At 45.3% G+C, this 8,997-nt stretch overlaps 1 long non-coding RNA gene across 1 annotated transcript; it reads right to left on the minus strand.

The window, feature by feature from the left end:
• Nucleotides 1-2,677: 2,677 nt before the first annotated feature.
• Nucleotides 2,678-8,468, minus strand: LOC139826316 (uncharacterized). Its single transcript, XR_011736264.1, has 2 exons — nucleotides 3,398-8,468; nucleotides 2,678-3,349 (listed from the first exon to the last, which is right to left on the minus strand). It is a non-coding gene; the product is annotated as an uncharacterized lncRNA (long non-coding RNA).
• Between the last annotated feature and the right edge of the window lie 529 nt (nucleotides 8,469-8,997).

The raw sequence follows: 8,997 nt of genomic DNA on the forward strand, positions 1-8,997 counted from the left end.
GAACAAGCATCAAGGGCTGACATGGCATCAGAGCCACCTCCACATGGCCCTCACCACCTGTAACCAGTGTCTCCAAGTCTTTCCTTCACCGGTCTCCAGGGACAGGGACCTGCACTGGTTGTTTCCTTCACAGCTGTGTCAGTGATGGCCCTTCATGGGGTCCCAAACACCCTCAGAAACTTGTGTTTTGCTTCTGCCTTTCACTTAATTAGAGGTTTGTTCATTGTTTCAGCATCTGCAGTTCAGGATCATGGCAGCAGAGGGCTCATGAACATCGAAAATGCTCTTACAAGCCAAGCCACTGTGCAACATTTTCCTAAAAGCTTCAAGTCTGGTGTGCATGATTAGAGAGCTTTCAGTCCAGGACACCTCAAGAGGAATCACACAGCTCTGGACCAAGAGGTGGGTGTTCCTGGGAATCTCAGGTGCCACAGCACAGTGATATTTGTGTTCAGGGAGCTGGCCAAGTGACCCATCTCCTGTTCTGTAATGGTGTCTGAGTTTGCTCAGGTCACCCCTGACTTGAGCCCCATCCACTGTTGGGTGTTCTTCAGACTCCTGCCTTCAGGAACAAAGTCCCAAGAGACCTTGCTGCTGAAGATGGAGGCAAAGAAGCCATGGAGAACTTCAGTCCTGTCTGATTCTACTCTTGGGAAGTTCACCAGCAGTTCCACATTCACCCTGTCTGTTCTTTTACTGGAAATGAAGCAGTGTCAGCTCATCTTGCTGCCCTCAGCCTCCCCTTCTGGGATCAAGTCCGAGGCAGCTTTGTCATCATCCCCACATCCATGGAAAAGGTTTCTAAATTCCTCCTTTGCAGCTTCCCCTGCTTCCACCTCCTGCGTGCTGCCTTTTTGCCCTGAAGCTCCATCAGTTCAAGACAAGCAGCCTCATGAGATAAATGCTTCTTTTCATGGGTACTTGGAGAGATCATTCTTGTGCTTGGAGCAGCCTGTCCTGTAAGGCTTCTCAGATTTCTTGAGCTCCTTCACCCTTCAGACCTACTTCCATGTCACCACATCGCCCACCATCCCCCAGTATGTCAAAGTCTTCTCCTCTGGAGCCCACCAGCCTGTGCTCTGTTGCTGGCCTCCCTCCCTCCCCTCTGGTGCCTGGGACCCCACTGTTTCCTGGTCACAACAGCCAAGGTGGACACTGATGTTCACATCCCTCACCAGCCTTTCTTTTTTTGCCAGTTCCAGATCCAGGTGAGCATCACCCTTGTTGGCCCATCAGGCATCTCTCTTAAGCAGTTGGCCCAAGATCCTCTGGACTGTTAGCACCTGCCACTTTGTCTGGCAAACGAATGTCAGGGCAATTACAGTTCCCCACAGGAATCTGCTCATTGACTGGCGACTTACTTGCCTTGCTGACAGAAGTTGTTTTCCATTTCTTCTCCAGTATCAAGTAGTTCACAACACCCAACACGTTGTGACCCTCTAATGGGTTTACATGGCAAAATCTTGGAACTGGGGGTGAGTGTGGCTGTGCTACAGTTGTCACCTCTCTGAGAAGACAACAGGAGTCTGACCAACATCAGACATAGTGGATTTCAGCTGCTCCAAGATGGACCCACTCCTTGCCAAACCTGAGCCACTCAGTGATGCCGGCAGCACCTCTGGGATATTGTATTTGAGAAAGGGTGAAAAACGCTGCACAACAGCAGGTGGGAGAGAGGAGGGAGGAAATGTGAGAGAGAAGCACTGCAGACACCAAGGTGATATCCCCTAGCACCCAAGCAGATCCCTCAGCAGACCAAAGCTTGCTCTCCTGAAATCCTGCTCTTGGCCTTGTGATCATCTCCCAGGAGCCTCAGCTCCACTTTCCCATCCCTGACTGTCCCATCCTGACCAACTCTTTGTGGTTTGTAAGTGTAAAGTCTCACGGGGCACCTCACCCCACTGACCCCTCAGTCACCCGTGTCAGGAAGATGTTGTCAATGAGCTCAAACCCTCCTGGATGGCTGGTACCTTGCAGATATTGGGATATCTCAGGTCTGACATGAGGACACTGCCCTGGAAACAGGAGGCTTCTTCCATTTGTCTGAAGGAGGCCTCATCTAATTCTTCTACCTGATCAGTGAGTCTGTAACTGATGTCCAGGCACCACAACACTGCCCATGTTGTTCTGCCCTCTCATGCTGACAAAACCTTAGGCTGATATTGTCTGTCCCCAGGCAGAGCTCCACCCATTCCTACTGCACATAGGGAAACTTCAGAAACTCCAGACCCCAGGCATTATGAGTCTCAGACCCCCAAGACCCCACAGTATCTCTGGGAGATGGTATTTATACTGACCCCTAAGTGGAGGGGCTGCAGCTGCAGCAAATGGAGAGTCCAGACCTTGAGAAAATTTGGGGTTCCACCATTACAGATTTCTGAAGTTTCTCAAGATGAAGTGTCCATTTTTTTATCAGGGCAGGAAAACAACGTCCTGCATCAGGGCAGAGCAGGACCTGACATGCTGAGCAGTGACCCTGAGGAGAAGGGCCTGGGCACTCCAAGGTCCCCACACCAGCCTGTGGTGCACGCTCACCATGAACAAGGCAGCTGCACACGGGGCTGCATGAGGAGCAGCGTGGGGACCCAGACACCTGGAGTTCTCATCCCATTCGGTTCAGCACTGCTGTGACCCCACACACACGGGTGTTGGAACGATAAAGGACTCAGCACTCCGATTCAATGTGAATCACGCCAAAGCCATTTATTACAGAAACATGTCTCCTTATATACGCAACTATTCTCTAATCACGAATCCACGCTCCAAGCATGGATTCGCTAAAGGAGTATCATGGGCAGTCCACACGCTGGAGCCCCACCGATGATAGGTCCGACGACTCACGCCATGCTGAGGCCCTGTTAATGAAGAAACGCCCCTCTTTCTCACAGCAGATTCTGTTCTCAGCTTCTTGAAGTGGCCTTGAGATTCCTTTGGGCCTGACTAATTCAACAACATATCTCCTTCTAACGAAACCCCTTCACAATTCCCCCTTTTTGTTCTTGAACTAGTCAGGCCCCTTAAACAGCATGCTGAATCGTCTTTGAAATACACTGCAACATAGGACACGTGATTAACAACATAATTACAATTACATATAATGTAGCTAAACCTTACTTAATAAGATTAAACAACTATCTGCTTATACTCAAACCTTCATATCATATATAAAACCTTAATTCTACTTATGACAACCTTACCAACGCACTATTTTAGAATAGTCAGACAACTTAATACAATATATTCTCTTAAATTCTTAAAAGATCTATAACTGTGCAGTTTATAGAGTAACGTACTTAATACCATCAGCATATGCTAATTATTGACTTAATATCTTAAAACTTATATTAACCTATTCATATGCTAATTATTGAATTAATATCTTAAAACTTATATTAACCTATTTAAAAGATCTATAGCTTAATCTTAATATCTCTTTTAAAACCTTACCAGTTGCTAAATTAGGTTACCATGGTAGAAATATCTTATACTTTTACCTTATCTATGCATAGATTATCTAATTGTAATATCACCCTTTTGGAATTCTTACTATCTGTTCAAATTAGCATTCTCTATGGAAGATACCTTATCTGTTTACTAATAAGCTTTTAGACCACTGGGTCTAAGAGCATCTATAACACTGAATAAGAATTCATGGTTTACATTTGAGACAATTCTCACAACATATCTCCCTCCTGTCCTTCTGCATCTGTCGAATCTTTGTTGTCTTTATTCAGCCATGGCTTGATCCATTTCTCAGGAATCCATTTTGATCCTTGGTCTGTAATGACACAAGCATAACCCTTTCCCCAAGTTATTAATTGGAAAGGACCCTCCCATTCACCAGTAACTCCATTGTGTATTTTGACCTTACATTGATTTTCTCTAAGGTCTGTCAAGTGTCCTTTTAAGCTTGTTCCATGACGAATCATAGGTGGAATGTCGAACCCTTGCGGAAGGCGTAAAAAGTTCAAGACATATAATGCTTTGCTTAGTCTGTCATGTGGAGTAGTACAGTCAGTTCCCCCTTTTTGTTTGTCAAGCTGATGCTTGAGAGTTCGATTCATCCTTTCTACCAAGGCCTGACCAGTAGGAGACTTTGGTATCCCTGTAATGTGCTTAACACCCCACAACTGAAAAAAGGTGGCAGTAGCTTTGGCGATATAACCAGGTGCGTTGTCTGTCTTGACCTGTGCAGGAACTCCCAAAGCTGCAAAAGCAGAACATAAATGTCGTTGCACATGTGAACTAGTTTCACCAGTCTGAGCAGTGGCCCATATGGCGAAAGAATATGTATCAATAGACATATGCACATACTTCAGCCTGCCAAATTCAGGGACATGTGTAACGTCCATTTGCCACAATTCCAAGGCTCCTAATCCTCTTGGATTGACTCCTGCACCCAGCCCTACTGAGATGCGCTGACAATCTGCACAACTTTTAACAGTACCTCGGGCTTCACTTTCGGACAATGAAAATTGCCGCTGTAAGACCTGAGCAGACTGATGGAGGAAACTATGAGAGTGTACTGCTTGCCCAAACCTATATATTGGAGGTGGAACCGAGGCAGGAGATACAAGAAAATCAGCTCGGCGGTTTCCTTCAGCTAAATCGCCTTGAATTGTCAGATGACTACGGATATGTGTTATGAAGTATCGGTGTTGTCTCTCTTCGACCAACAACCATAGTTGCTTGAACAAAGACATCAGTTGTGCATCCTGAACCTCTTTGAGCAATGATCTTTCAATGCGAGCTACCACACCTACCACATACAAAGAATCACAAACAATATTCACTGGGCTATGAGCAAATCTGATAAACACTTCTATTACAGCCCTGAGTTCCAAATGCTGAGTTGATCCTTTCAGGTCAGTTAGCATCACATTGTGCCATTTTCCATCTGTTTTCCATGTAATTGCTGCTTTCTGCATTTTACCCCCTGCGTCAGTGAACACTGTGGGTCCTTTAACAGGAAATTCTGAGAGAAGAGGGGGACCCTCCTCCATTGATCCCATATTCAAAACTGACATTAACTTGTGTGGAGGGGAAAATGTCTTAATTAAAACTTGAGAATCTAATAACGCAATCTGAAAAGGTAAGGAGTTCTGCAAAGCCCACTGTAAATATTCTGAAACGAGGGGAACAATGATATATGCAGGCTCAGCCCCTGAAATTTCGACTATTCTCTGCCTACCTTTCATTATAAGCTGAGCAAAGACCTCAACCCTGGTTGTAATGGTTCGTTTGAGTCGAAAATGCAAAAACACCCACTCTAAGATCTTTAACGGCTCCTTACCAGTTGTCCATTGCATTATGAGAGCAAAAGGATAGTTAGTATTGTTTACAATTAGTAGTCCGATTACATAATCTGGGTTCCACCTATGGCTGAAAGCTTTTACAAGTTTGGACATAATCTTTTTCAGAGCAGCATCCGCCTCAGCAGTAAACGTTCTAGGAGAGCTAATGTCACTATCCCCTTTTAGCAGTTTTACAATTGGAGCTAAATCCTCATTAGTGATCCCACAAATGCTCCGGACCCAATTCAGATCACCCACTAGTTTCTGCACATCATTTAAGGATTGAATGACAGGCTGACATACTATTTTCTGAGGTTTCACTGTGGACTGAGAAATTTCCCAACCAAGATATTTCCACGCTGGTTGAATTTGTACCTTTTCTGGAGCAATTTGCAATCCTCTATGCTGCAAGGTATCAGATACTTCATTTATCAACAAATCAGTCGAAAAAGTTTCCCCAGCTATTAATATGTCATCCATGTAGTGTAAATCACTAACTCAGGATGAGATTTTCTGACAGATTGCAAGGCCCAAGCTACATAAATTTGACACATAGTTGGGGAATTTTTCATTCTCTGTGGCAAAACTACCCATTGATACCTTTTCGCAGGTTCACCCTTATTTACAGAATTTATGGAAAATGCAAAACGTTTACAGTCATCAGGATGCAAAGCAATGGTGAAAAAACAATCTTTCAAGTCAATTATTAAGATCTGCCAATTTTCTGGAATCATGACAGGGGATGGTAATCCCGGCTGTAATGCTCCCATGTCTTCCATGGTATCATTAATTTTTCGAAGATCCTGTAACAACCTCCATTTCTTTGATTTTTTCTGAATAGTAAACACAGGAGTATTCCAGGGACTTGTAGACGGCTCTAAATGCCCTTTTTCAAGCTGTTCCTGTACTAGCTCTTTGACATGGGCGAGCTTTTCTTCACTGAGCGGCCATTGATTTACCCATACTGGATCATCATTTTTCCACTGTAATTTAAGTACTGGTCGCCCATCATCAATGGCCGCTTCTAGAAATGCTGTTGTTTTGTCACCAGAGTTGCTCCTAGTTGTCCTAACACATCCCGTCCTAATAGAGAAACAGGGATAGACATCACATTCATGCAGTAAAGAACTAAATTACTCATGTTCTTCTGTATTATCACAAAATGCACATTTTGAGTCAACGGAATCTCATGATTTAACAAACTGTGAACTTATCGTACCATGTAACAAAGACCTATCAAAATTGCAACATGCTTAAACAGATACCCACAAAGAAAACAGGTTAATAAGGAAAGCATCTTGCAGACTTTAACAAGTTTTCTTGTGTTATCAGTTAAGTCTCTCTCAGCTTGTTGAAGTTCAAATCGCCCTGCCTGTAAAACTGTCTGAAAAGATTTAATGATTTCTTGTCCGAGTGCTTTTCTATGTTTTAAAACACCTCCCAATACCGATTTTTTAGGAACACAACTGAAAACAATCATTCCTGACCCCATCTTGCAAGTAAAAACCTTGGGGGGGGGGGGGGGGGGGGGGAGGCGGGGGGGAAGCACAGGGCTGCTTGCAGCCTGAGTGGGAAGAGCAGGCAGAAGGTTTTATGGTGCACTTAAAAACAACTAGTGAAACAATTAACTCACATTCCTGACAAGCTGCTTGATTTTCAGAGAGACGGTACACAGGAACACATAATATGTACTGTAAAACTCGCAAATAACATGCTGATAGCAAACATTAGTATTTTCTACTGCTAATTTCAACACCAGTGCTTCCTTAACTTCTAAGTTTTCAATCTGCTTATTGATGGTCTCTTGAAGGTGGTCAATAAATTGCATGCAATTCTCATTGGGACCCTGATTTACAGATTGACAGTTGCAAATGATTTGGCTGCTTTGTTGGTTTCAGGCACCTCTCTCATAGCTTGATATTGCTGACCATTGGATTCACTCGCTAATAGCTGATCTGATCTTTCACACAGTTCTTTTGCCCAGTTCTTATCCGGCGGCTCCTTCTGTTCTCTTGTAGGAGTTAGAAGGATAGAAAGCGGTGAAGGCGGACACAAATCAGTAAAATAATTGATATTACACTTATTTACGACTTTAGCATTCTCAACTTTCACCAGTCCTTTTGACAAATTATCTGACTCCAGTTCTTTGGACTTCTTGGTCTCTCCAGGGTCGTGTGATGGTACAGGAGGCCATCCACTCGGTAATTTTCCTCCCTCCGCCCCAGACTGTTGTATCATTGGGGGTGCCGAAGGCACAACAGGGGATGGAGTAAGGAGGGTATCGAAAACACGAACTGGGTAAGCTTCACAGTTATTTTTAGAGTTCTTATCAGGCTGTAACGCTGCAAAAATTCCAGTAACCGCAGCCCGCTCAGCCTTAAATTCTTTTAAGGTGGAAATTATAAGCTTCCATGTAGTCGCTAATGATTTAGCTTCTTCATCTCCGTTGCTAACCTTATCCCATAATTTCTGCCCTATATCGTCCCAAAGTTCAATTTTAAAAGCTTTCTCAGCTTCTGTCGGGTAGCCATTAGTTCTACACCAAACCAACAGTCTACGTATGTTACTTTCTTCATATTTAAGTCCTCTCATAGAGAGAATATGCAGGAGGATCTTAACTATAGCTTCTTCCTCTGAGGATATATTCTGCCCCATAACTTCACTCTTCCCTCCTCCTGCTCCCAGCCGCTCACCTTTCCCGGGGCCTTCTTCAACAAAATTTATCCGCGGAACGTCCGTACGTCTCCGCCCGGCTCTCAGTCCAGCTGAGACGCCTCCGGCTGGGCCGCTCCAGGCTTTTCCCCGACCTTAGTGAGACGCCGTTCGGAGTATCACGTCGGGGTCACCATTTGTTGGAACGATAAAGGACTCAGCACTCCGATTCAATGTGAATCACGCCAAAGCCATTTATTACAGAAACATGTCTCCTTATATACGCAACTATTCTCTAATCACGAATCCACGCTCCAAGCATGGATTCGCTAAAGGAGTATCATGGGCAGTCCACACGCTGGAGCCCCACCGATGATAGGTCCGACGACTCACGCCATGCTGAGGCCCTGTTAATGAAGAAACGCCCCTCTTTCTCACAGCAGATTCTGTTCTCAGCTTCTTGAAGTGGCCTTGAGATTCCTTTGGGCCTGACTAATTCAACAACATATCTCCTTCTAACGAAACCCCTTCACACACGGGGGTGTGCCAGTGTGCGGCTTCCCAGTTTGGAGAAGCAGGGAGGAACTGGAGAGTGCAGGGCTCTGCCAAGGCAGGTTCAGCACCTTGTGCACATGGGGTGGGATGCTGAGGGACCTGGGCTGCTTTGGCCCAGCAGCGCTGGGGAGGCTGCAGCAGTGCAGGAGTAGCCTGAGAGTGCTTGAAGGGTGGTTTCAGAGGTGGTGGAGGTTTCTTCATAGTGGGAAAGAGCTTGAGAAAGAAATAATGGCCCAAAGTGCAGCTGGGGAGGTCCAGGCTGGACATGAGCAGCAAGGAATGTGACTGGAAGGGCAGTGCTGTGGTGGAGCAGGTCAGCAGAGGGAGTCTGCATCAGCCCAAGGCTTTGTGCTCCAAGGAACAGCTGGGGAGGATGCAGAGTTCTCAGCAAAGGAAGGAAGATGCTCAGACAAGAGCAAGGTGGGGCAGCAGGGGGGATGTCTGTAGCCTGCAGGGAAAGAGGTGCAGGGGATGCCACAGCACAGGACAGGCTGTG

The sequence above is a fragment of the Patagioenas fasciata genome, chromosome W (genome assembly GCF_037038585.1).
Source record: "Patagioenas fasciata isolate bPatFas1 chromosome W, bPatFas1.hap1, whole genome shotgun sequence".
Taxonomy (NCBI): Eukaryota; Metazoa; Chordata; class Aves; order Columbiformes; family Columbidae; genus Patagioenas; species Patagioenas fasciata.